This window comes from Hemitrygon akajei, chromosome 9 (assembly GCF_048418815.1).
Source record: "Hemitrygon akajei chromosome 9, sHemAka1.3, whole genome shotgun sequence".
NCBI classification, from domain to species: domain Eukaryota; kingdom Metazoa; phylum Chordata; class Chondrichthyes; order Myliobatiformes; family Dasyatidae; genus Hemitrygon; species Hemitrygon akajei.
The window spans coordinates 26,176,343-26,204,305 of NC_133132.1; the positions used below are offsets into that span (position 1 = coordinate 26,176,343).

General features: G+C 43.4%; 2 protein-coding genes across 4 annotated transcripts in view; one reads left to right on the forward strand and one right to left on the reverse strand.

Annotated features, from left to right (window-relative positions):
- rsph14 (radial spoke head 14 homolog) overlaps positions 1 to 27,963 on the reverse strand; it is a 760,969-nt gene that overhangs the window by 378,292 nt on the left and 354,714 nt on the right. The gene's annotated exons all lie outside the window — the stretch shown is intronic.
- The window catches only part of gnaz (guanine nucleotide binding protein (G protein), alpha z polypeptide), a 286,899-nt gene continuing 259,184 nt past the window's right edge, over positions 249 to 27,963 (forward strand). For all 3 annotated transcript variants that reach the window (XM_073055676.1, XM_073055677.1, XM_073055679.1), the window contains exon 1: positions 249 to 635. The gene's annotated coding sequence lies outside the window, so the exon portion shown is untranslated. The remainder of the gene's footprint in view (positions 636 to 27,963) is intronic.

A 27,963-nucleotide genomic window follows, 5' to 3' on the forward strand; every position in this document is an offset into this window, starting at 1 on the left:
GTCTAATTAATAAAGGAAAGCTAGAATAATATAAAGTATATTTCTAAAACCCCCTTTCTCTCTGAGCAGCTATGGAGCAGGCAGCAGGCAGAGAGCAAGATGATTTGCTGCCAGCAATGGCAGTCCACACAGCATCTTCTACTGACAGCCAATCAGGGACCACTCTGGCTTTCTATTAGCGCGCACCTCAAACAGATCAGCTGTGCTGCTGTAGCTGCTGTGAGTGGGTCTTGACAAGAGCTGCTCAACCCTTCCTGTCAAAAAGAACATCAACTCTGTGGCTGGCAGTGGCGTAGAACTACGCCCCCACTCCCAGCCCTTATAACCCACCTACAACACCACAACCTCCCCCACCCCACTCCCCCAAACGCACAGACACACATGGCAGCCTGCTCAGTGCACACAAATTAAATCACGTCCTTACACATCATTGTGGAGGAAGCAGAGAGAAGCAGGGGACAGGAGGAGTGCTGCTAACTGCTGGGATCAGTCTTCGACACACAGCACTGCAGTGATCCTCGCTTCCTCCCTCGCAAAGCAATGATGCTGCTGTGAAGGACAGGGAAGCACTCTGACAGTGTGTGTACACAAAACAGCCAGACAGGACAAGAAGCTGGCTGCTGGAACATGCAGGGGTAAGTGAAGCTCTACTCTCTTTCGCTCAATACAATTACCCCCTCGCTGAGATCTCTTGTGGGTTTGTCGCACTTTTAAATAAAAGCTTTTGTTTAGGTCCTTCTAATGTTCTGTGAAAATTGGCATGCTGCCATCATTTTCCCATACAAATTTGCTACACAGTGTAAAAAAAAGTGGTTGTACGGACTGGCAGTGAGGATGTTGATGGGAGTAAATATTATCTTGGTATCCGTGTTATTCAAGGACCTCTGGACTGCAGTACAATGCACATGAATGATTCAATTTCACTGTAATGATTCTGAGACTGCTTAGCTATCACTGGCTATGCTTATTCACACCCATTGGTTTTATTTATAAACAGAAGAAAATTATGTTTCACCGTTGTGAAGTTTCTTTGATGAATGAAATATTATTGCAGAAAGGCAAAAATTTATATTATTGAATTTTCTTGCTAACGTTGCTAATACGTCAGTTTCGTTATAAAAGAGATGGGACAGCATTTGTTCTCAGTGCCATTTCAGATGTAGCATACTCAAGAAAAAGAAAAGCCCCTGGTCAAATGTATGTGATTTTACACAGCCCACAAGTATCCAGTAGTCATTTCTTGTTTCATCTGCTGTAATGATGTCACCTATATGGTATCAAAATTGAGGATTTTTCTGCAATGGTTTGTAAGGCATTTTGTGCCATGATTTCAATATGTACAGTGAATGCAGCTTTCATATTAATACATCAAGCCGGCTGCTTCTGTGCTTGTGCTATGTATTATACAGTATATTGAAGATAAACTAAAGTTCCAGGCATATGGTTGAAAAGGTGCTGAACCTCACCTAAAAGCCAGCGAAAAAGGTAACCAAATTTAGAAATAAAATTGAATTTTCTCTTTACATTCACCAACTTCCAGTATCTCCATTTGTAAGTAAGAGCAAACAGTTCATGTGCCACAAATGACTCTAGGGCTCAAAACACTGCCATCATCATTCCATTGGTGGGACAGGTTTTATGAACCAATACATCCTCATCCTGTCAGAATGACATGCTCTGCTACCACAACCTTCTATACTAAAGGTCTATCCATCAGACATCACTAGAATTGTGGTCTAACCTGGGATCTGGACAGGAATGCAATGTAACTAGTGATCTACTTCATGGGTTGACATCTTGCATGACTGAGATGTGGCAATAATGAAGCAATTTAATTATTCCTACAGACTCAGGACTGCCTTAACCTAATCCAGCATTCAGGCAACCGATGGCTTTTATTGACTATAATGCTAATAATGCACAGGAGGAATTTCATGGCATATAGTATCATTGGGGAAGATGGAAAGTAACATTTTAAAATCATGGAAAGTACTTATTAGAATTTTAACATGATACTTACTCTCATACGATGACCATGATTGCAAGACTTTTACTATCCAGACTGAAGGCACAAGAGGCTCCATGTAGAGTAGACTAAATAGGGAAAACAACTTTCCAAAATAAATATATTCTCAAATAAACATTTTTGGGCATGGGGCTAGCAACCCTATCCTATAAAACCCCAGAGCTATAGAAGCTCTAAAACCTCATTCCTGGGGAGGAAGAATAAATTAAGAAGATGGACTACATCTGGGGATAATGTGAAAGACTTGCTCAGGACAGGGGACTCTGGCGAGCTGCTATCAGTGGCCTAAGCCCCAATAGGGGTGATGCGCTTAGGAAGAAGAAGAAAGTATTTACACGGTAAATCTGACACATATTATAATAAAACTATATTTTTAAGGTGAAGTCAAAATATTTCTATTTTGCTGTGGTATAAGATAATTGTGTATACACAAAGGACAGAAGGGGTGAAAAATTATGAAGGCAAGTCTGTGTGCATGGTGGAATGTTCTCCAGCAGCTACTTTCAAATTGAACGCTTTGTTAATATTTGCAATCATTCATCATTTTCAGTGCCTTTCCTAAAGACGAGCATTAATTTTTTTTTATATTTCTGTCATTTTCTTACTCCTCTATATAAATTTTCCAGCTTCAGACTACAAGGAACCCACATTAACTAATCTTTTCATTCTTGCATTTTGATAGCTCTTAGAAACTGTTGACATTTCTAGCCAGAACTCTTGCGTTCTATTTTCCCTTTCCTTGTCAATGTTTTTGCCCTCCCTTGCTGAATTCTGAGATTTTTCCTTTCCTCAGGGTTACTGATTTCAATGGCAACATTATATAACTTTCTTTTTCATCTAGTTGTATTATTTAACTGTAGGTAACTGGACCACTTTTCCTATTGGTTTTGATTGCACATAAACTATGTATTAATCCTTTGGGTGGTATCCATTGCTTGCTTAATGTCATAACTTTTCCAAAGGAGTTTTCCACTCTACCATGGCCAACTTATATCTTACCTTCAAAAGTTTGCCTTATTTGGACTTAGTGCCCTAGTTTCATATTGAAACTAGTTCAACTCTTACATAAAATTTTATCATATTGTGAACGCTGTTCCCTAATGACCCCTCAATTGCTAGATTATCAATTAAACCCTGCTTAACACTAAATTTGAAATAGCCCATCCCATCACTGGTTCATCAATATACTGATTTAGAAAACTAGCTTTTATATAATTTATGAACTCTTCCTTCGGGCTCCTATTGCTCCTTTATGTTCCCGATCTATCTATAACTGAAGTTTCCTTTTATTATTATTTTACCCTTGTCACATACATTTCTTATTTTATTGACTTCTACTATGCCCTGCATTCCCATTACCTTTGATGGATTCAATACAACTCTTATCAAAGTTTTTCTCCTTTGCCATTTTGTAGTTCCACTGAAATCGATTCTATTTCTTGTTTTTCTGAACTATGGTACTTCCTTTCTACCACCTATGTCCCAACCTATAATATTAGATTAGGTGGTTGAAATGACAATAAAAAGCAACTTGACTTGATTAGATTAGATTCAACTTTATTGTCATTATGCCAAGTACAAGGATAACACCTCTTTAACACACCATAAAAATGTACTTCCCAATATTGGTCCTAATCCTGCTTCTTCTTCTTCTTAAACCTGTCACCCCTACTGGGCCATAGACTACGAAGAGCCTTCCTCTCCCAGGGATGAGGCCTTTAGAGTTTCTGTTGCCATTTCTGTAGTGCTGGGCATTTACAGGATGTGGTTGCATGCCCCATGGCCTCCTCCTTTTGCAGCTGGGCTTGGGATCATCTATGGCAGAGTTAATACTGATCCCAATCCATGTCTCTATAATTGCTATGACATTGTACTGAATGCTCTCTGCATTCAGATAAAGTGCCTTCACTTTTCCTGTGCTCTGATGATAAATGGAAATGTATTCAGTTTGCACACACTGTGTCTTCCTGGCAGATTCCTGTTATCATTACCCACCGCTATTCTACATTATCACTTGTCCCTTCTGCACGATCTTATAAAATTCTCTTGAGCAGGACTCTACACCCTCCCCCAGCACTCCAAATCCTTGACTATTTAGGGTGAAGTATTCTCTGCAGACAAAGATATTTAATTTTATGGACGTGGCCCAAGTCAAATAACGTCGGTCCTAATGGAAAAGCTCCTTCTTTTCCCCAAGGGGAATTAAATAAGAAAAAATGTCTTAACACAAAGGATAGTGAATCTTTAGAATTCACTATCCAAGAGAATGGTAGAGTCATTGCATTCAAAACAGAGCATAGTCAAATCAAGGAATGTGTAATAGGGAAGGAAACCTGTTGAGAAGTTTTGTTGAATGGTGGTGGAGACTCAACAGGCTGAATGGTATCTCTTGCTCCTGTTTCCCATGTCATTATACAAGGTGTCAATGTCACCAATTTGAACTCCACTTTCCCACATCCACACTTTGAGCCATGCATTGAGTTCTCTGATCTCATTTAACCTGTGGCAATTTATACAAGGTTAAGGTAATAACTCAGAATTATTACCTTCGTGGTTCTGCTGTTTCATTAGGACTTTTATTGCCTAATCCTTCTAGCAGAACCTCCCTCTCTGCCCTTTCTGTACTTCTAGGTCCAACATTAACTGAATCTTTTCCCTCGCATTGCCAAGTTTTCTCTATCCCTAAATATCTCTGGGAATGGAAAGAAATGGAAGCAGGAGAGGGATATACAAGCTTTCATAATTTCAGCTTTTGTAGCAGAGAACAGGATTCATCCTCTTACATATTCTGTCCCCTGTTATCATTACATTCCTTTTCACACTGCTGCCCACATTGATTATAGATATCAAAATAAATATTTGAGGGTCAATCAGAGAGATTATTCAATGTTATCTGCAGCTTTGAATGATAAATATAACCACTATCCACTCTCTGACATCTACATCACAAATCCTTCTTAGTGTTTCATGTGAAAATACACTAAATCCTGCAGTAAAAGTATTCTTCAACACAAAAGGATAACAATCTATATAACTGCAGACCTGACCACGTTGGAGAATACAGATACACTTTCTCATTACAGAGTAATGAGCCAAGTTCATTGCCAATGTAATTAGTTACATACCTACCTGGATTCTTTCATACCTGCAAATGCTTTCAAAATCTTTTTTCCATCACTATATTCTTTAATCTTTATTGTTGCTTCAATAACCACTAAGTATATTTTGTTTATTCAGCTCTGATTTTAGACATTGCTGTTAAATCATCCCATTCAGTTTCTAAGAAAGATACTTTTCCAGATCTTTGCCATTATTCTCTTACCTGAAGTTCTTTCATACCAATGTACCTTTTTGTCTGAACATATTACACAAAGCACCCTTCTTTGGGCTCCCTATTCTTTCCTCCTTTTGCTGTCCCAGTTATGCCAACTTTATCTTCACCTTGTGGCTTCTTCCAAGCCCCAACTCATAGACTCATTCCTACAGTTTTACTTTTTCCAATCATGAACCGAGATTGGATAAGGCCATAACTACCTTCAAGCTTTACTCCAGGACCTCTGAATGATACATTAGAACACTAATTACTGCTTATTCATGAGCAATAATCCCACCTTTACTCCTTTCCTGCCAACCTTCCCAACTATTGTGCCTACCAGAAACTAATCTCACCAATCTTTTTCATGTGCTAATGAACCCATCCATCATATCATGATGCAGAGTTTTCACCTGAAACTTGATAATTCCTTTTCTTCCACAGATGCTGCTCAATTTGCTAAATTCCTCCAGCAGAATGGTCTTAATTCCAGCATTTGCAGTGTCTCGTTACCATGTCCCAAAACTCAGCCTGTTGGGAATCTCTCTCTGTCTATTCAAAGGATGGAATACGAAAATAACCTAATCAATAATGTTAAAGAGGATACCAAAAGTTTCTTCAGATACATAAAATGTAAAAGAGAGGCAAGAGTGGATATCGGACCACTGGAAAACAATATAGGAGAGGTTAGTCCTGATGAAGGGTCTCGGCTCAAAACGTCGACAGTGCTTCTCCTTATAGATGCTGCCTGGCCTGCTGTGTTCCACCAGCATTTTGTGTGTGTTGTTTGAATTTCCAGCATCTGCAGATTTCCTTGTGTTAGGAGAGGTAGTAATGGGGGGCAATTAAATGGTGGACTAACTGAATAAGTAGTTTGCAGCAGTCTTCACTGTGGAAGACACTAGCAGTACGGTAGAAGTTTCAGATGTCAGGGGGCATTAAGTGTATGAAGTTACCATAACTAGACAGAAGGCTTCTTGGGAAACTGAAAAGTCTGAAAATAGATAAGCCACCTGGACCAGATGGCATACACCCAAGAGTTCTGAACGAAGTGGCTGAAGAGATCGTGGAGGCATTAGTAATCATGTTTCAAGAAAACTAGATTCTGGAAAATTGCAAATATCACTTCACACTTAAAGAAGGGAGCGAGGCAGAAGAAAGAAAACTATAGGCCAGTTAGTCTGACTTCAGTGGTTGGGAAGATGTTGGAATCGATTATTAAGGATGAGGTCCCAGGGTACTTGGAAGCACCTGATAAAATAGGCCATAGTCAACATGGTTTCCTCAAGGGAAAATCTTGCCTGACAAATCTGTTGGAATTCTTTGAAGAAGTAATAAGCAGGATAGACAAAGGATAATGTTGTGTACTTGCATTTTCAAAATGCCTTTTTTGGCCAGATGAAACTGCAGTCTAATCAAGGACAAGGGAAGCAGACAAGCCAGTTGTCTTTGTTTCCCCCTTTTTATGGACACTACACTGATTCTTGCTCTTGGATAATAGAACATTACAGCACAGAAACAGGCCCTTTGGCCCTTCTTGGCTGTGCTGAACCATTTTTCTGCCTAATCCCACTGACCTGCACCTGAACCATATCCCTTCATACCCCTCTCATCCATGTACCTGTCCAAATTTTTCTTAAATGTTAAAAGTGAGCCCACATTTACCACTTCTTCTGGCAGCTCATTCCACACTCCCACCACTCTTTGTCTGAAGAAGCCCCCCACTAATGTTCCCTTTAAACTTTTCCCCCTTCACCCCTAACCCACGTCCTCCGCTTTTTTTCTCCCCTAGCCTCAGTGGAAAAAGCCTGCTTCCATTCACTCTATACCCATCATAATTTTATATACCTCTATCAAATCTCCCCTCATTCTTCTATGCTCCAGGGAATAAAGTCCTAACCTATTCAACCTTTCTCTGTAACTCAGTTTCTCGAGTCCTGGCAACATCCTTGTAAACCTGCTCTGCACTCTTTCAACCTTATTAATATCCTTCTTGTAATTTGGTGACCAAAACTACTCACAATACTCCAAATACAACCTCACCATAACATGCCAACTCTTACAGTCAATACTTTGATTTATAAAGGCCAATGTACCAAAAGCTCTCTTTACGACCCTATCTACCTGTGACGCCACTTTTAGGGAATTATGTATCTGTATTCCCAGATCCCTCTGTTCTACTGCACTCCTCAGTGTCCTACCATTTACCTTGTATGTTCTACCTTGGTTTGTCCTTCCAAATTGTAATACCTCACACTTGTCTGCATTAAACTCCACCTGCCATTTTTCAGCCCATTTTTCCAGCGGATCCAAATCCCTCTGCAAGCTTTGAAAACCTTCCTCACTGTCCACTACACCTCCAATCTTTGTATCATCAGCAAATTTGCTGATCCAATTTACCATATTACCATCCAGATCATTGATATAGATGACAAATAACAACACCACTAGTCACAGGCCTCCACTCAGAGAAGCAATTAATCTAATCAGAGCAACTGAATGTGGACACAGGAAGCTTCAGGTAATGATCTGCTAAACCTGAGACCATTCTTAAACAAGTAGCTATTTGTTATGTAAAGGGTGTGGACTCTGAACTGATTCTTGACTCTGGGACAGTCTAATCAGAGCAATAAACCTGAGACCATTCTCAGAGGAATACCTACTTGTTATGTAAAATGCCAGACCTGCAATCTGTAATCTCATAAAACTCTGTCTGGGTTGCCTCATTTAACTGGTTTGGACCAAGCCCAAATACACAGGGCTGGGGTGGGAAGAACAATGAAACAATGTTGGTTGTAGCCCTGTACGATGACCAGTAAGAAAGTGACCCAGGTAGGTTGGATGACCTTGAGTCAATGGGATGGAGATCCAATGGTTCAATTGATGAGGAACAGTATAAGACTCAGGAGCTCCAAATATGTAGGGGTGATAAGTCTCCAGCAGCCAGAGACCAGCCATTGCAGATAAGGAGGACCCCATGGATACATGGATATTGGGACTATGAGGAACGTTTGCCAGCATAGACTCCTTTCCTGGGTAATATACCTTTTCTCTTCATTGACTGTTAATGAAGTGTCAGGGGTTCTAGTAGGGAGCACACAGGTAGATAAATGTGTGAACCCACATGCTTTTAGTAGAAATAATAAAAGTTACTTGTTGGTAAATACAGATTCTCTGTACCTCACTGATCATTATTACAAGGGGTGATTCTTGTAACACCTTTAACAAGGTTCAACACCCAAGGCTGCTTAACAAGCTATGAGCCCATAGTATTAAAGGAAAGATTCTAGCATGGATGAAGCAGTGGCTGATTGGCAGGAGGCAAAGAGTGGGAATAAAGGGAGCCTTTTCTGGCTGGCTGCCAGTGACGAGTGGTGTTCCTTAGGGGTCTCTGATGGGAGCGAATGTTTTTACATTATATGTTAATGATTTGGATGATGGAATTGATGACATTGTTGAAATGTTTGCAGACAATATGCAGATAAGTTGGGGGCAGGTAGTTTTGAGGAAGTAGAGAGGCCATTAGATTAGAAGAATGGGCTAAGAAATGGAAGATGAAATACAATCTTGCACTTTGGCAGAAGAAATGAAAGGGTTGACAATTTTCTAAATGGAGAGAAAATACAAAAAGAAACTGAGGTGCAAAGGGATTTGGGAGTCCTTGTGTAGGATTCCCCAAGGTTAATTAGCAGGTTGAGTCTGTGATGAGGAAGGCAAATGCGATGTTTGCATTCATTTCAAGAGGACTAGGATGTAAAAGCAAGGATGTAATGTTGAAACTCTATAATGCACTGGTGAGGCCTCATTTGGAGTACTGTGAGCAGGTTTGGGCTCCTTATCTTAGAAAGGATGTGCTGAAACTGGAGGGTATTCAAAAAAAAATTCAAGAAAATTATTCCAGGATTGAATGGCTTGTCATATGAAGAGCTTTTGATGGCATTAAGCCTATATTCACTAGAATTCAGAACAATGAAGGGTGACCTCATTGAAACCTATCGAATAGTGAATGCAATTGATATGAGTGGACATGAAGAGGATGTTTCCTATGGTGGGAGAGTCTAAGACCAGAGGACATAGCCTCAGAATAGAGTGGCATCCTTTTAGAATGGAGATGAGGAGGAATTTCTTTAGCCAGAGAATAGTGAATGTGGATTTTTTTGCCACAGGCAGCTGTGGAGGCCAAGTCTTTATGTATATTTAAGGCAAAGGTTGATAGATTCTTAGTTGATCAGGGCATGGAGGGATACAGAGAGAAGGCAGAAATATTAGAGCTGAGAGGAAAATTGGATCAGCCATGATGAAATGGTAGAGCAGACTCGATGGGCCAATTGGCCTAATTCTGCTCCTATATCTTATGGTTTCCACAATGTCCATTCACTTATTCACTTGCAAACATTAGCACCTGTTATGTAATATATAATTTGTGGACAATAATTGTTATTTTAAATTGACATCTCTTTAATGATTGTATACACGCACCAGTATCTCAGTTTTCCTGCTTATACTTCAGGGTGCTGTCATTCATGGTATACGTCCTGGCCTGGTTTAACTTCCAAAGTCCATCAATTTGCATGTGTCTGAGTTAAATTCCATCTGCCATTTTTTTTTGCCAACTTTCCCCATTTCATCAAGATCATGTTGTGACCTTAGATACTCTTCTTCACTGTCCACTATTTCTCTGTGAGCTTCAGTCTTGTTCACAGAAGATCTTGTATACACTCGCTTTCTGTGGTCTCCTTGGGTCTCATATATAGTCTGTACAAGCTGTGATATATTTCATTGGGGAATGAGAACACTGGACAGAGGACAGGATGCTCATCAAAACTGAGACTTTCGGGGTATTGAGGGACTACACAACTGTGTTGCTGGAGTCAATCTGAAGAATCCACAATTGTGAAGTGCCAGTTTGAGCGTGACAGAACAAGAGACAGAACTGTTTGCAAATATATGTAAAAGATAAGTTAAGTGCTGAGGTGTAGGAATCTCTGGCAGTCCAGTTCGAGATCAGTTCCACTGGAAATCTCAATTGTCATGAAAAACCCTTACATTCATAGAGTGAACAGATGGAAATAATTTCCAGGACAAATAACATCACTGATGTATATGGTGAGAGTGGGAAAGTTTCAAATGAGGTCACATATAAGTTCTCCCTGTAACTCTGTGTATTTCTTCCAAATCCTCCAGTTTCCCCTACAATGCAAAACTATGCTGACCATAGATAAAAACCTTGAGTTTAATTCAGTTGGGGGGGGGGGGGGGGTAACTTGGAGGGTTGAGAGAAATTGAGCATTTTTGAATGTGAATGATGACAATACTCTGCTGGGTGCCTGCATGGACAAGATGGACTATGTGGCCTCCATCTGGATAGAAGTAAACAAGTTGCTTCTTTCTATCCAATGCCTTCAGAGAGTGTGAGAATTATATAGCTGGAATCAGAAATCTGAGGTCAGGGGAAATAATAAGCAATTATACAGATATTCTAAAACATCTTTTGTAATGCTGTAACTTAATTATTCCCTTGGACTGAAAGCTTTGAAATAACAGCAATGACAAAAGCAAAGCCAAGAGCTCCGGTCTCAAATCCAAGGGTCCTGCATCCAAATCTCTGCTACTGTTCAAAGAGAATCATTTGGTACAAGTGTGTCAGTTCAGAGCAGTAAGATGTTTCAATTGTAGAAAGCAAGGACACGGAGCCTAAGTGTACAGGGCTAAACAATCAATAGCAAGTGAAAGTAGTGGGAATCAAGCTGTGTACCAACAGAAAGGGAACAACTACAGCAGAAAACCTCGATCTGTACCTTATGCATTAAAAGCCCACGCTGAAAAAACAGCTGAAATAACTGGAGTGACAGAGGATAGATAAAAGTGTTACAGAGATCCAGCAGTGCAATTGTGGTCATAGCTGAGGTGGATTAAAAAAAATCTGGCCTTCTGAATGTCATATGCAGCCATGCATAATGAAGAAATCCCTCTACTTGCATCTCAAGACTTAAACCACTGAATTGGTTAGGGCAGGGGTCTTCAATAAATTAAACCTGTTTCACCCATTACATCCTGTACAACATACACAAACAAAGCCCACAGTTCTTGACAATTAAAACACACAGAGAGTTACACCAATACACCAAGTTACCATATGAGGCAAGATAACATTCTAGGTGACTGTTGGAGTCAGTCCATCATTACCTGTGCAATTACAATGACATTTTATTTACAATTACACATAAAAGAAAAAGTTCTGTGTACTAGAGGAAGGATTCAAAAGACTTCATCAACATAATGTCAAAGAAAGCAAATGCCTTTGTGCAGAAAGAAATGATTTATATAAGTTAATGTGTAAATGAAAACTAGCTGCAGCCAATTAAAGTGAAAGCTAAGGTCATCATCAGAGCCCAAAATGTTTCTGAGACCGAGTCATGATTTAGTACTCAGCTGAATTTCTACTTAACCTTGCCACAGAATTCACTCCACTTCAGTAACTATTAAAGAAAGACAAAACACTGTGCAGAAAGGAAGAAAAACAAAATACATATGATCTGCCAGACCCTTTTTTGGATCTACAACCACCTGCTAAAACCTGTTTGTTTCTGCAGTGCTTCATAGTCATATAGTTGGACAGCCACACAGCAGAGAAGCAAGTCCACATGCCCATGCTGGCCATTCAGTATCTATTCATACTAATCCCACTTACCAACACTTGGTGATTCAAATACTTGTTAAAAAAACTTGTTAAATATTGTTAGACTACCAGGTGCTACCCACACTCAGGCAGTGCATTCCATGCTCCAGATATCCCCTGGGTGAAAAAATTCTTCCTCAGGTTCCCTCTAAATCTCTTACTCTTTCCCATAAATTTATGCCCTCCCATTATGACACCTATGCTCCTTCAATCTCATCTATCTACACTTCCCATAATATTGCACAAGGAAAAAGACCATAACACTCCATCCCAGGCAACATCCTGGTGAGTCCTTTTGTAGTTCTCCAGTGTTGCAACCGGAAATGTGCACTTTACTATAGCCAAGGCCTCACTACCATTTTCTAATATTATTCTAACTGTGTCACTAAGGCGCTAGTTATCCATGTCATGAATAGCAACCATGGGAAGACTCCAACTCACCAAGTAAAAACAGTTGGAATCCAACAGAAAAATGCATTGCTGTTTATACTTGGAGTTACAAGATTTTACCAGTTCTTTCTGGGAAGACTATTCAAACCAATTACTAATGCCAAGACTTTGCTGGAGACACTGGGTGCAAGATCTGTTACACTCACAATAGCAGCATCAAGGATGTGGAAGTGCACCATCCTTCCATCACAACATGGCTATGACATAAGAATAGTGCATTCTAACAAAATATGATAGTGTAGCTAAAGAGCAAACACAAGGAAATCTGCAGATGCTGGAAATTCAAACAACAACACACACAAAATGCTGATAGAACACAGCAGTCTAGGCAGCATCTATAGGGAGAAACGCTGTCGACGTTTCGGGCCGAGACCCTTCGTCAGGACTAACCAAAAGGAAAGATAGTAAGAGATTTGAAAGTAGTGGGGGGAGGGGGAAATGCAAAATGATAGGAGAAGACCAGAGGGGGTGGGATGAAGCTAAGAGCTGGAAAGGTGATTGGTGAAAGTGATACAGAGCTGGAGAAGGGAAAGGATCATGGGACAGGAGGCCTCAGGAGAAGGAAAGGGGGGGGGGGGAGCACCAGAGAGAGATGGAGAACAGGCAAACAACTAAATATGTCAGGGATGGGGTAAGAAGGGGAGGAGGGGCATTAACGGAAGTTAGAGAAGTCAATGTTCATGCCATCAGGTTGGAGGCTACCCAGCTGGTATATAAGGTGTTGTTCCTCCAACCTGAGTTTAGATTCATTTTGACAGTAGAGGAGGCCATGGATAGACATATCAGGATGGGAATGGGACGTGGAATTAAAATGTGTGGCCACTGGGAGATCCTGCTTTTTCTGGCGGACCGAGCGTAGGTGTTCCGCGAAACGGTCTCCCAGTCTGCATCGGGTCTCACCAATATATAAAAGGCCACACTGGGAGCACTGGACGCAGTATACCACACCAGCCAACTCACAGGTGAAGTGTCGCCTCACCTGGAAGGACTGTCTGGGGCCCTGAATGGTGGTGAGGGAGCTCAATAATTTCTCCTTTGGCTCCTCCCACTTCCTCCAAACCAAGGGTGTAGCCATGGGCACCTGTATGGGTCCCAGTTATGCCTGCCTTTTTGTTGGCTTTGTGGAACAGTCCATGTTCCAAGGCTATACCGGTATCCATCCCCCTCTTTTCCTTCGCTACATCGACGACTGCATTGGCGCTGCCTCTTGCACGCGTGCTGAGCTCGTCAACTTCATTAACTTTGCCTCCAACTTTCACCCTGCCCTCAAATTTACCTGGTCCATTTCCGACACCTCCCTCCCCTTTCTTGATCTTTCTGTCTCCATCTCTGGAGACGACCTATCTACTTATATCTACTATAAACCTACAGACTCTCACAGCTACCTGGACTATTCCTCTTCCCACCTGTCTCTTGCAAAAAGGCTATCCCCTTCTCAAAATTCCTCCGTCTCTGCCGCATCTGCTCTCAGGGTGAGGCTTTTCTTTCCAGGACGAAGGAGATGTCTTCCTTTTTTAAACAAAGGGGCTTCCCTTCGTCCACCATCAACTCTGCTCTCAAATGCATCTCTCCCATTTCCCGCACATCTGCCCTCACCCCATCCACCCGCCACCCCACTCGGGATAGGGTTCCCCTTGTCCTTACCTACCACCCCACCAGCCTCCAGGTCCAACGTATAATTCTCCGTAACTTCCGCCACCTCCAACGGGATCCCACTACCAAACACATTTTTCCCTCCCCCCCCTTCTGCTTTTCGCAGGGATCGCTCCCTACGCAACTCCCTTGTCCACTCGTTCCCCCCATCCCTTCCCACCGATCTCCCTCCTGGCACTTATCCTTGTAAACGGAACAAGTACTACAGCTGCCCTTACACTTCCTCCCTCACCACCATTCAGGGCCCCAGACAGTCCTTCCAGGTGAGGCAACACTTCACCTGTGAGTCGGCTGGTGTGGTATACTGCGTCCGGTGCTCCCGGTGTGGTCTTTTATATATTGGTGAGACCCGACACAGACTGGGAGAGCATTTTGCTGAACACCTACGCTCGGTCCGCCAGAAAAAGCAGGATCTCCCAGTGGCCACACATTTTAATTCCACGTCCCATTCCCATTCTGATATGTCTATCCATGGCCTCCTCTATTGTCAAAATGAATCTAAACTCAGGTTGGAGGAACAACACCTTATATACCGGCTGGGTAGCCTTCAATCTGATGGCATGAACATTGACTTCTCTAACTTCCGTTAATGCCCCTCCTCCCCTTCTTACCCCATCCCTGATATATTTAGTTGTTTGCCTGTTCTCCATCTCCCTCTGGTGCTCCCCCCTTTCTTTCTCCTGAGGCCTCCCGTCCCATGATCCTTTCCCTTCTCCAGCTCTGTATCACTTTCGCCAATCACCTTTCTAGCTCTTAGCTTCATCCCACCCCCTCCGGTCTTCTCCTATCATTTCACATTTCCCCCTCCCCCCAATACTTTCAAATCTCTTACTATCTTTCCTTTCGGTTAGTCCTGACGAAGGGTCTCGGCCCGAAACATCGAGAGCACTTCTCCCTATAGATGCTGCCTAGCCTGCTGTGTTCTACCAGCATTTTGTGTATGATAGTGTAGCGATGTACTACATACAGAGCTAGAGACAACACGCAGTCGGTAGGTCATTTCGAGACTAATTTATTCAAACTTCACGGCGCTGGCATTTAATCCCTAGTGCCCGCCCTCTCTGGGTGGAAATGACGTCAGAGGTGCATTCCCAAAGTCTCTCCCCGCGCACTGGCTATTTGTGAGCCGGTTCGCCTGAGCAGAAAGTGGGTCGTCACATAACCCCCCCCCCCCCCAGAACCGGCAATACACCCCCCAATGTCCACAGTCTGGATCAGCCTCTGTTTGGGAGGTCTGCCTCTGCGCTGCGGTGCCTGAACCTCGACCGGCTGCGCCAAGTCCACATGGGCTGGTTTGAGTCAGTCCACCGTGAAAACCTCCTCTTTCCCCCCAATGTCCAGAATGTACGTGGACCCGTTGTTGTTGATCACCTTGATCACGTATGGCCGCTGTATTGCCCGGTGTCCACCCCTTCGTACAAACACAAACTTATAGTCCTGCAGGTCTCTGGGTACATGGGTCAGGGTCCGTCCGTGCTGTGAAGTCGGCATGGGGGCCAGGTTGCCGAGCCTTTCATGTAGTCTGTCCAGGACTGCTGCGGGTTCTTCCTCTTGCCCCCTTGGGGCTGGTATGAACTCTCCTGGGATGGCCAGGGGTGTGCCGTACACCAACTCGGCCAACGAGGCGTGCAGATCCTCTTTGGGCGCTGTGCGAATTCCAAGCAGGACCCAAGGAAGTTCATCCACCCAGTTAGGTCCTCTCAGGCGGGCCATGAGAGCCGACTTCAAGTGACCCTCCGGTGGTTGGGTTCGAACTGCTGCGGTGGGGCTTTAGTGTGCCGCTGCACCTTGGCTGTTTGGCACTGGGCGCACGTTCTGGCCCATTCACTGACCTGCTTGCGAAGTCCATGCCACGCGAACTTGCTGGAGACCAGCCGGACGGTTGTCCTGATAGATGGATGCGCCAAACCATGTATGTAGTCCAAAACTCACCGCCTCCAGGCTGCCGGGACGATGGGGCGAGGTTGGCCGGTAGCCACGTCACACAAGAGGATCCTCTCACCTGGGCCTACGAGGAAGTCTTGCAGCTGCAAACCCGAGACTGCGGTCCTGTAGCTGGGCATCTTGTCGTCTGCCTACTGCGCCTCCGCCAGTGCTGCATAGTCCACCCCCAGGGACAGGGCCTGGACAGCTGGTCTGGAGAGTGCGTCCGCCACAACGTTGTCCTTTCCCGAGACACGCTGGATGTTCGTCGTGTACTCGGATATGTAGGACAGATGTCGCTGCTGGCGAGCCGACCAGGGATCGGACACCTTCGTGAATGCGAAGGTCAACGGTTTGTAGCCCGTGAATGCGGTGAATGGCCTGCCTTCTAAGAAGTACCTGAAATGCCGGATTGCCAGATACAGTGCCAACAGCTCCCGGTTGAAAGCACTGTACTTGAGTTCGGGTGGTTGTAGGTGCTTGCTGAAGAATGCCAGGGGTTGCCAGCACCCCACCAACTGCTGTGTCGGATGCGTCCACTGTGAGGGCGGTCAGAACGTCCATTCTGGGGTGCACCAGCATCGTGGCATCTGCCAAGGCTTCGTTGGCTTTAATGAAAGCGGCCGCGGCCTCCTCGTCCCAAGTAATGTCCTTGCCTTTACCCGACATCAGGGTGTACAAAGGGCGCATGATACGGGCTGCTGAGGGGAGGAAACGGTGGTAGAAGTTCACCATACCAACGAACTCCTGCAGGCCTTTGACCGTGTTGGGCCGGGCAAAGTGGCGGATCGCGTCTACCTTGGCGGGCAGAGGTGTTGCCCCGTCTTTGGTAATCCTGTGGCCCAGGAAGTCAATGGTATCAACTGGCATTTGGCCGGGTTGATCGTGAGGCTGAAATCACTCAGGCGGGAGTAGAGCTGGTGGAGGTGGGACAGATGCTCCTGGCGACTACTGCTGGCTATAAGGATGTCGTCCAAATAGATGAACGCACAGTCCAGGTCGCGTCCCACCACATCCATTAGCCGCTGGAACGTCTGTGCAGCATTCTTCAGGCCGAACGGCATTCAGAGGAACTCGAACAGGCCGAGCGGGGTGATGAGTGCTGTTTTGGGGATGTCTTCAGGATGCACAGGGATTTGATGGTATCCTTGGACGAGGTCTACTTTGGAAAATATTCTTGCCCCGTGCAGGTTTGCTGCAAAGTCCTGTATGTGCGGCACGGGGTAGCGGTCTGGAGTTGTAGCCTCGTTCAGTCTGCGGTAGTCGCCGCATGGTCTCCAATCCCCGGCTGCTTTGGGCACCACGTGCAGGGGGGAGGCCCATGGGCTGTCGGACCTCCGTACGATCCCCAATTCCTCCATCCTTTTGAACTCCTCCTTCACCAGGTGGAGCTTTTCTGGGGGGAGCCTTCATGCGCGGGCATGGAGGGGTGGTCCCTGGGTCGCAATGTGGTGCTGTACCCCGTGTCTGGGCATGGCTGCCGTGAACTGCGGTGCCAGAATCGATGGAAAGTCCGCCAGGATTCTGGTGAATTTGTTGTCCGACAGCGTGATGGAGTCTAGGTGTGGGGCCGGCAATTTCGCTTCACCCAGGGAGAACATCTGGAAAGTCTCAGCATGTACCAGTCTTTTCCCTTGCAAGTCGACCAGCAGGCTGTGAGCTCGCAAGAAGTCCGCCCCCAGGAGTGGTTGGGCCACCGCGGCCAGTGTGAAGTCCCACGTGAACCGGCTGGCGCCAAACTGCAGCTGCACTGTGCGGGTGCCGTAGGTCCGTATCGTGCTGCCATTTGCGGCCCTCAGGGTGGGTCCTGGCTTCCTGTTGCGGGTGTCGTACCCCGTCGGGGGCAAGAGGCTGATTTCCGCTCCGGTGTCGACCAAGAAGCGGGGTCCCGACTGTTTGTCCCAGACGTACAAGAGGCTGTCCTGGTGCCCAGCTGCCATAGTCATTAGTGGCAGCTGGCCCTTGCAGGGCGGGCGACAACGGCAGGCTTCTGTACCTCACCGCTGGTGGTAGAAACACCATTGTTCACTGTCCTCCTCACACCTGCCTCTGTGTTGTGTGCGCCCCACTGCCGGGCCTGGTCTGGTCCGCTGTTGGGCACGTGGCCTGGTAATCTAACCGACGGACGCCACGCTCTCCTTCTTGGCTTTCCACAGCACGTCTGCCCGGGCCGCCACCTTCCGGGGGTCGCTGAAATCTGCGTCGGCCAGCAGCGGATGTATGTCCTCGGGCAGCTACTCTAGGAACGCCTGCTCAAACATGAGGCAGGGCTTGTGTCCATCAGCCAGGGCCAGCATCTCGTTCATCAATGCTGACGGCAGCCTGTCTCCCAAACCGTCCAGGTGAAGCAGGCGGGCACCCTGCTCACGCCAAGAGAGGTCGAAGGTCCCAATGAGCAGCGCTTTGAATGCTTCATATTTGCCTTCTTCCGGGGGCGACTGTATGAAATCCGCAACCTGGGCAGCGGTCTCCTGATCAAGGGCGCTCACCACGTGGTAATAACGCGTGGAATCAGAGGATATCTGCTGAATCTGGAACTGGGCTTCTACTTGGCTAAACCACACGCGTGGTCACAGCGTCCAGAAAGTCGGCAGTTTTAGCGAAACTGCGTGAACAGATGAAGAGTCGGTCATCTTTGGTCCAAATCCCGTTTGGACCGTCGGGGTCACCAATGTAGCGATGTGCTACACACAGCGCTGAAATAATGACACGCAGTCGGTAAGCCGTTTCGAGACTAGTTTATTCAAACTTCGCCTGGCCTTTAATCCCTAGCGCCCGCCCTCTCCGGGCGGAAATGACATCAGAGGTGCATTCCCAAAGTCTCTCCCCACGTGCTGGCTATTTGTGAGCCGGTTCACCTGCGCAGAAAGTGGGTTGCCACAATAGTGCATTTTAACAAAACTTCAACCTCATGAAGAAGCCATAGCAAACAAAAAATATTATACCAAACCGAGGATCTCACGTGGTCTGTACATACCGGCTGTGTGATGAAAAAAGTACAACAGCACGTCTTTCACCTCAGCCAGTTAAAGACTTTTGGTATGGGCCCCAAATCCTAAGAATTTTCTATAGGGGCACAATTGAGAGCATCCTGACTGGCTGCATCACTGCCTGGTACTGGAACTGTACTTCCCTCAATCGCAGGACACTGCAGAGAGTGGTGTGGACAGCCCAGAGCATCTGTAATAGGGAACTTCCCTCTATTCAGGACATTTACAAAGGCAGGTGTGTAAAAAGGGCCCAAAGGATCACTGGGGACCCAAGTCACTCCAACCATAAACTGTTCCAGCTGCTACCATCTAAGAAACAGTTCTGCAGCATGAAAGCCAAGACCAACAGGCTCCAAGAAAGCTTTTTCCACCAGGCCATCTGATTTCACAGTGATACAATTGTATTTCTATGCTATATTGACTGTCCTGTTATACATGCTCTTTATTATAAATTAATATAAATTGCACATTGCACATTTAGACAGACATAACAAAGATTTTTAACTCCTCATGTAAGTGAAGGGTGTAAGTAATAAAGTCAATTCAATTCAAACAGATAGTAAATTATGATTTCTCTGTCACAGAAATGGAAGCAGCGAGAAGCATGAACAAAATCAGTTCAGAAGCAGGTACATGAAGGCACATTATGCAGATGCACTGATTTGAATGCAGATCTGAATGGCGACATGAAACCACTTTACACAGCCACTATGAACTATTTATTAAGTATGTTGCATTGAAAATGATATGGAAGGCATTGAGAAATGAGTTTAGAAACAGAAAACTTACAGCACAATACAGGCCCTTCAGCCCACAAAGCTGTGCTGAACATGTCCTTACCTTAGAAGTTACCTAGGGTTGCCCATAGCCCTTTGTTTTTCTGAGCTCCACGTACCTGTCCAGGAGTCCCTTAAAAGACCCTATTGTATCCACCTCCACCACCGTCACTGGCAGCCCATTCCATGCACTCACCAATCTCTGTGTAAAAAAAAACTTACCCCTGATATCTCATCTGTATCTATTTCCAAGCACCTTAAAACTTGTAGAATGCCTTGGAGTTTTCCTTAGTCCTGTCTGCCAAGGCCTTCTCATGGCCCCTTCTGGCTCTCCTAATTTCTTTCCTAAGCTCCTTCCTGCCAGCTTTAAAATCTTCTAGATCTCTATCATTACCTAGTTTTTGAACCTTTCGTAAGCTCTTCTTTTCTTCTTGACTAAATTTACAACAGCCTTTGTACACCATGATTCCTGTCTTTCTTTCCCTGTCTCATTGTAACGTACCTATGCAGAACTCCATGCAAATATCTCCTGAACATTTGCCACGTTTCTTCCATACATTTCCCTGAGAACATCTGTTCCCAATTTATGCTTTCTGCCTGATAGCCTCATATTTCCCTTTACTCCAATTAAACACTTTCCTAACTTGTCTGTTCCTATCCCTCTCCAATACTACGGTAAAGGAAATAGAGTTTATGGAAAATTCCTGGCAGAACAGATGGAATTAGTGAGAAAGGCAGCACTGGCTACCGGTTTTATCTACAGGCCAGCAGGTACAGATATAGTAAGACCTTGTTCGTTGATGTACTATGTGCCAGGGTTGTTAAATTTAGCTGTCATTGTGGATGTGGCAGTGGCCTACAACATCATTCCTGTGTGTCTAACTAGATACATTATGAAAATGGTGTGGATAACTTCTTAGTATTAAACAACAGCACAAGAGGTTGTTACAAGTAAAATAGGTTAGGTTATATAGCACCACAAAAGCACAACAGAGAAATTATGATTAATCTGCCATGTTTTCCAAAGAAATTATTTCAGAGAATGGTCAACAGGTTAGATGTTTTCATAAATTATGTGAAATTAAAAAATAAAACAATGGTTCAGTTCTTCTCCAAGCCACATACAAAAGGTCAAAGAAGTCAACTTGCATGGTGAAAGGAGCAATGAAGAAACATATCAATAAGCGTTACAACGTAACACTGATTTGTGTCCTTTCCTTTCAGACATACCCTTTATCAGGAGTTATTCAAGCAGAAATGTTAATTCACAGGAGACTCAATTCACAGTTGATTATTGTCATCCCAATTTCAAATGAAAAGCAATTCAAATAATTGCACCTTTTCCTTGTAGCTATGTGGTTTTCCTCATAGACTCTAAATTCTCCAGTTGGGTCACATTTAATGCAATTGCATTTGTTAACTGCCAAAGCTGCTTACTATTCCAGAATCATCTTGGAGAGCAAAGATAAATCTTGTCTTCCTTTCACCATGTCTGTCCTTCTACACCCATCTTCAACAAGTACAAAAAGCTCCCTTGCCAATCACATGTCGACAATCACAATGTGTATTTACACAGCATCTTTAACATTGTTAAATTAACCAAAGCTCTTCACAGAGCTTCGTTCTTCAAAATTTTAATCAGAGCCATAGATATTTGAACAGACAAACAAGAGATTAGTTACCATGTTAGTACTAAGCAGCATATTAAAGATAGAAAGCGTATCATGCTCTTTTCCTTTAGGATATTTTCTCTCTTGCCTACCTCATTGAACTGCCCATGTTTGGTTAAACTTAATAGTCAGAATATCTGCAAAAATGATTCCTCTTTCTGCCAAGATCTCCTTCTTCTGTATTATCTGTATGCTAGACCACAGTAATGTTCTTTGAAGAGATAGAATCAATCCATACACACAGCCACACAGACTATCCACCTCATTGTTCACTGAGCCTTCAAGTTTTATCATCTGAAAGATCGGAAACTGCAGCTTGTTTCCGATCTCTCACCCAAATCTATTAATATACTTATTAAGAAAAGAAGTGGAAGGCTGTGGGTTCTAGTTGAATTCCAAAATTCAGGCTAAAGGAATCCTGTACTGCCACAACTGCTGCCATTGGATGAAGCTGCTAAACCAATCACTTGATAATTTTCTGTGCCTGCGTATAATTTTTTTGGTGATCAGTGTTGCAGACACCCTTTTACTTTAGTCTTGGCTTGCAGATTTTTACCTCCTCATATTCACCGACAGAAATATGTGACTGGGATTGGAACGGAATTGCTGTGTGCCAACAAAATCTAAATAGGCCAAAATTACTTTATTATATGTCCTGAAGAAATATGGAGATATGAACACTGAAATCATTTTGCAATAGTTCAGTCCATTTATTTAACCTTTAAATTATTCTTTGTAATTATGTACATCAGACTTCCTACAAAATCATCTATCTTGTGTTATCAACAAACAGATATTTGGCTTTCCATGCCATTACCATAGAACCATAGAACACTACAGCACAGAAAACAGGCTATTCGGCCCTTCTAGTCTGGGCCAAAACTTTACTCCGCTAGTCCCATTGACCTGCACCCAGTCCATAACCCTCCAGACCTCTCCCATCCACGTATCTATCCAATCCAATCTTAAAACTTAAGAGTGAGCCCGCATTTACCACGTCAGATGGCAGCTCGGTCCACACTCCCACCACTCTCTGAGTGGAGAAGTTCCCCGCAATGTTCCCCCTAAACCTTTCCCCTTTCACCCTAAAGCCATGTCCTCTTGTATTTATCTCTCCTAATCTAAGTGGAAAGAGCCAACTTGCACTTACTCTGTCTGTACATTGTGTATGATCAGCCATGATCACAGTGAATGGCGGTGCTGGCTAGAAGGGCTGAATGGCCTACTCCTGCACCTACTGTCTATTGTCTATACTCCTCATAATTTTGTAAACCTCTATCAAATCCCCCCTCATTCTTCTATGCTCCAAGGAATAAAGACCTAACTTGTTCAACCTTTCCCTGTAACTCAACTCCTGAAGACCTGGCAACATTCTAGTAAATCTTCTCTGCCGTCTTTCAGTCTTACTGATATCCTTCCTAGTTAGGTTACCAGAACTGCACACAATACTCCAAATTTGGCCTCACTGATGTCTTATACGACCTCACCATAACATCCCAACTACTATACTCAATACTTTGATTTATGAATGTCAGTATGACAAAAGCCTTCTTTACAACCCTGTCTACCTGTGACATCACTTTCAGGGAATTATGTATCTGAACTCCCAGATCCCTTTGTTCCTCCACACTCCTCAGTGCCCTACCATTTACTGTGTATGTCCTACCTTGATTTGTCCTTCCAAAATGAAACACCTCACACTTGTCTACATTAAATTTCCATCTGCCATTTTCTGGCCCATTTTTCCAGTTGGTCCAGATCCGTCTGCAAGCTTTGAAAACCTTCCTTGCTGTCCTCAACGCCTTCAATCTTAGTGTCATCAGCAAACTTGCTGATCCAATTTGCCACATTATCACCTAGATCACTGATATAGACAACAAACAAATATGGTCCCAGCACAGATCCCTGCAGCACACCACTAGTCACAGGCCTCCAGTTTGAGAAGCAATCATCCACTACCACTCTGTCTTCTACCACACAGCCAATTCTGAATCCAGTTTACAACCTTTCCATGGATATCTAGTGTCTGAACCTTCTGAACTAACCTCCCATGTGGGGCCTTGTCAAAGGCCTTACTAAAGTCCATGTAGACCACATCCACAGTCTTTCCTTCATCTACTTTCTAGGTAACCTCGTTGAAAAATTCTACAAGATTCATTACACATAATCTACCATGCACAAAGCCATGCTGACTATTCTTAATCAGCCCTTGGCTGTCCAAATACTTGTATATCCGATCTCTCAGAACACCTTCCAATAATTTACCTACTACTGATGTCAGGCTCACCAGCCTGTAATTACCTGGTTTACTTTTGGAGCCTTTTTTAAACAACGGAACAACATGAGCTACCCTCCAATCCTCTGGCACCTCACCCGTGGCTAAGGACATTTTAAATACTTCTGCCAGGGCCCCTGCAATTTCTACACTAGTCTCTCTCAAGGTCCAAGGAAATATCATGTCAGGCCTGGGGGATTTATCTACCTTTAATCGCTGTAAGGCAGCAAGCACCTCACCTTTATAAATCATTACTTAAATGATTTATAAAAATAGCAAATGTTTGCAACCCAAGGACATGTTATTTGAGGATACCGTTAATCACAGCCCGGTAACTTGACTGGCTGCTAGGTAGCTTCACTGTTTCCTTGTCATTCAGTCATTTTCTAAGCCAGGTTCAGTTCCATGAAGTTTAACCTTAGTTAACTGTCTATTAAAGGGAGATTATCAAATGTCTTCTGCATGTCCTTAGAAATAGTATTTCTAGACCTTATTGCTCTACAGCTCATGGCAAAATATCACAAAGATATTTGCGATATCACATCTTTGAATCATCGATTACCCCAAAGTGTTTGCCGCCAATGAAATGCAATTTAAAATGTTGTAACCGTTGTGATTAAGTAATTAAGTCAAATGATTTGTATTGAGAAAACTCCCTTCAGCAATGAGGAGATTAGTAGTATTGGTTGAGGGATAAATGTTGGCCAGAACATGGTTGAGAAAGTTGTTTTCTAAAGCCAAGGATTGAAGTTCTGTTTACATAGACCCAGCACAAGTTATATCAAGGTGCAGGAGGAACTTGCTTTCACAGAAGATGATAAATCACTAAAATTCATTGGAGGGCTGTGGAGGATAGATCACTGTGGGTAATTAAAGAGAAAGCAGATCTTGGTGAACTGGCACAGAAAAAGAGATGACGTGTGGGGCAGATCGACCATGGGGGGGGGGTGGGAATCAATTTGAAGAGACTAGGGGAGAGGAGGTTAGTTCACAAATAGAGAAAGCTAGTAGACAGTAGATAGAGAAGGGGAGTACTCAGACAGAAGATGTAGGGAAGAAGGAAGAAAAAGATAATAAAGTAGATCGCATCGTTAGGAATAAACAGAGAGGAAGAGGTGGGTGGAGAGTTTCTTAAATGCATCTATTTTAATGCTAGGAGCATCATAAGAAAGGTGGATGAGCTTAGAGCATGGGTTGATACCTGGAAATATGGTGTTGTAGCATGTAGTGAAACATGGTTGCAGGATGGGTGTGACTGGCAACTAAATATTCCTGGATTTTGTTGCTTCAGGTGTAATAGAAATGGAGGGGTAAGAGGAAGAGGTGTTGCATTGCTTGTCCGAGAAAATATTACAGCGGTGCTTTGGCAGGATAGATTAGAGGGCTCATCTAGGGAGACTATTTGGGTGGAATTGAGGAATAGGAAAGGTGCAGTAACACTTATAGGGGTGTATTATAGACCACCTAATGGGGAGCAAGAATTGGAGGAGCAAATTTGTAAGGAGATAGCAGATATTTGTAGTAGGCACAAGGTTGTGATTGTGGGAGATTTTAATTTTCCACACATAGACTGGGAAGCCCATTCTGTAAAAGGGCTGGATGGTTTGCAGTTTGTAAAATATGTGCAGGATAGTTTTTTGCAGCAATACATAGAGGCACCGACTAGAGAAGGGGCAGTGTTGGATATCCTGTTAGGGAATGAGATAGGTCAGGTGACGGACGTATGTGTTGGGGAGCACTTCGGGTCCAGTGATCATAATACCATTAGTTTCAATATAATTATGGAGAAGGATAGGACTGGACCCAGGGTTGAGATTTTTGGTTGTAGAAAGGCTAACTTTGAGGAGATGTGAAAGGATTTAGAAGGAGCGGATTGGGACAATTTGTTTTATGGGAAGGATGTAACAGAGAAATGGAGGTCATTTAAAGGTGAAATTTTGAGGGTACAGAATCTTTATGTTCCTGTTAGGTTGAAAGGAAAGGTTAAAAGTTTGAGAGTGCCATGGTTTTCAAGGGATATTGGAAGCTTGGTTCAGAAAAAGAGGGAGATTTACAATAAATATAGGCAGCATGGAGTAAGTGAGGTACTCAAGGAATATAAAGAATGTAAAAAGAATCTTAAGAAAGAAATAAGAAAAGCTAAAAGAAGATACAAGGTTGCTTGGCAAGTAAGGTGAAAATAAATCCAAAGGGTTTCTACAGTTATATTAATAGCAAAAGGATATTGAGGGATAAAATTGGCCCCTTATTGAATCAGAGTGGACAGCTATGTGTGGAGCCGAAAGAGATGGGGGAGATTTTGAACAATTTCTTTTCTTCAGTATTCACTAAGGAGAAGGATATTGAATTGTGTAAGGTAAGGGAAACAAGTAGGGAAGTTATGGAAACTATGACAACTAAAGAGGAGGAAGTACTGGCACTTTTAAGGAATATAAAAGTGGATAAATCTCTGGGTCCTGACAGGATATTCCCTAGGACCTTGAGGGAAGTTGGTGTAGAAATACTAGGGGCTCTGACAGAAATATTTCAAATGTCATTAGAGACAGGGATGGTGCCGGAGGACTGGCATATTGCTTCCATTGTTTAAAAAGGGTTCTAAGAGTAAACCTAGCAATTATAGGCCTGTCAGTTTGACATCAGTGGTGGGTAAATTAATGGAAAGTATTCTTAGAGATGGTATATATAATTATCTGGATAGACAGGGTCTGATTAGGAATAGTCAGCATGGATTTGTGCGTGGAAGGTTATATTCGACAAATCTTTTTGAATTTTTTGAAGAGGTTACGAGGAAAGTTGACAAGGGTAAAGCAGTGGATGTTGTCTATATGGACTTCAGTAAAGCCTTTGACAAGGTTCTGCACAGAAGGTTAGTTAGGAAGGTTCAATCATTAGGTATTAATATTGAAGTAGTAAAATGGATTCAACAGTGGCTAGATTGGAGATGCCAGAGAGTAGTGGTGGATAACTGTTTGTCAGGTTGGAGGCCAGTGACTAGTGGTGTGCCTCAGGGATCTGTATTGGGTCCAATGTTGTTTGTCATATACATTAATGATCTGGATGATGGGGTGGTAAATTGGATTAGTAAGTATGCAGATGATACTAAGGTAGGAGGCATTGTGGATAATGAAGTAGGTTTTCAAAGCTTGCAGAGAGATTTAGGCCAGTTAGAAGAGTGGGCTGAATGATGGCAGATGGAGTTTAATGCTGATAAGTATGAGGTGCTACATTTTGGTAGGAATAATCAAAATAGGACATACATGGTAAATGGTAGGGCACTGAGGAATGCAGTAGAACAAAGTGATCTAGGAATAATGGTGCATAGTTCCCTGAAGGTGGAATCTGATGTGGATAGGTGGTGAAGAAAGCTTTTGGTATTCTGGCCTTTATAAATCAGAGCATTGAGTATAGGAGTTGGGATGTAATGTTAAAATTGTACAAGGCATTGGTAAGGCCCAATTTGGAGTATTGTGTACAGTTCTGGTCACCGAATTATAGGAAAGATATCAACAAAATAGAGTACAGAGAAGATTTACTAGAATGTTACCTGGGTTTCAGCACCTAAGTTACAGGGAAAGGTTGAACAAGTTAGGTCTTTATTGTTTGGAGCGTAGAAGGTTGAGGGGGAACTTGGTAGAGGTATTTAAAATAATGAGGGGGATAGATAGAGTTGATGTGATAGGCTTTTTCCATTGACAGTAGGGGAGATTCAAACAAGAAGAAATGATTTAAGAGTTAGGAGGTAAAAGTTTAAGGGTAACACGAGGGAGAATTTCTTTACTCAGAGAGTCGTAGCTGTGTGGAATGAGCTTCCAGTAGAAGTGGTAGGGGCAGATTCAGTATTATTATTTAAAGTAAAATTGGATAGGTATATGGATAGGAAAGGAATGGAGGGTTATGGGCTGAGTGCAGGCCAGTGGGACTAGGTGAGTGTAAGCGTCCGCACGGACTAGAAGGGCCTAGATGGCCTGTTTCCGTGTTGTAATTGTTATATGGTTATAATGTGGAAAAGTAGGGGCTAAGTGGCCAATCTCTGCTCTTTTTTTTGTTTTATGGGTCATCATTATGGACAGGATTAAGGAAAACCCCAAGGCATTCTACAAGTATGTTAAAAGCAAGAGGATAAAACGTGAGAAAATAGGACCAATCAAGTGTGACAGAGGAAAAGTATGTATGGAACCGGAGGAGATAAGAGGTACTTAATGAATACT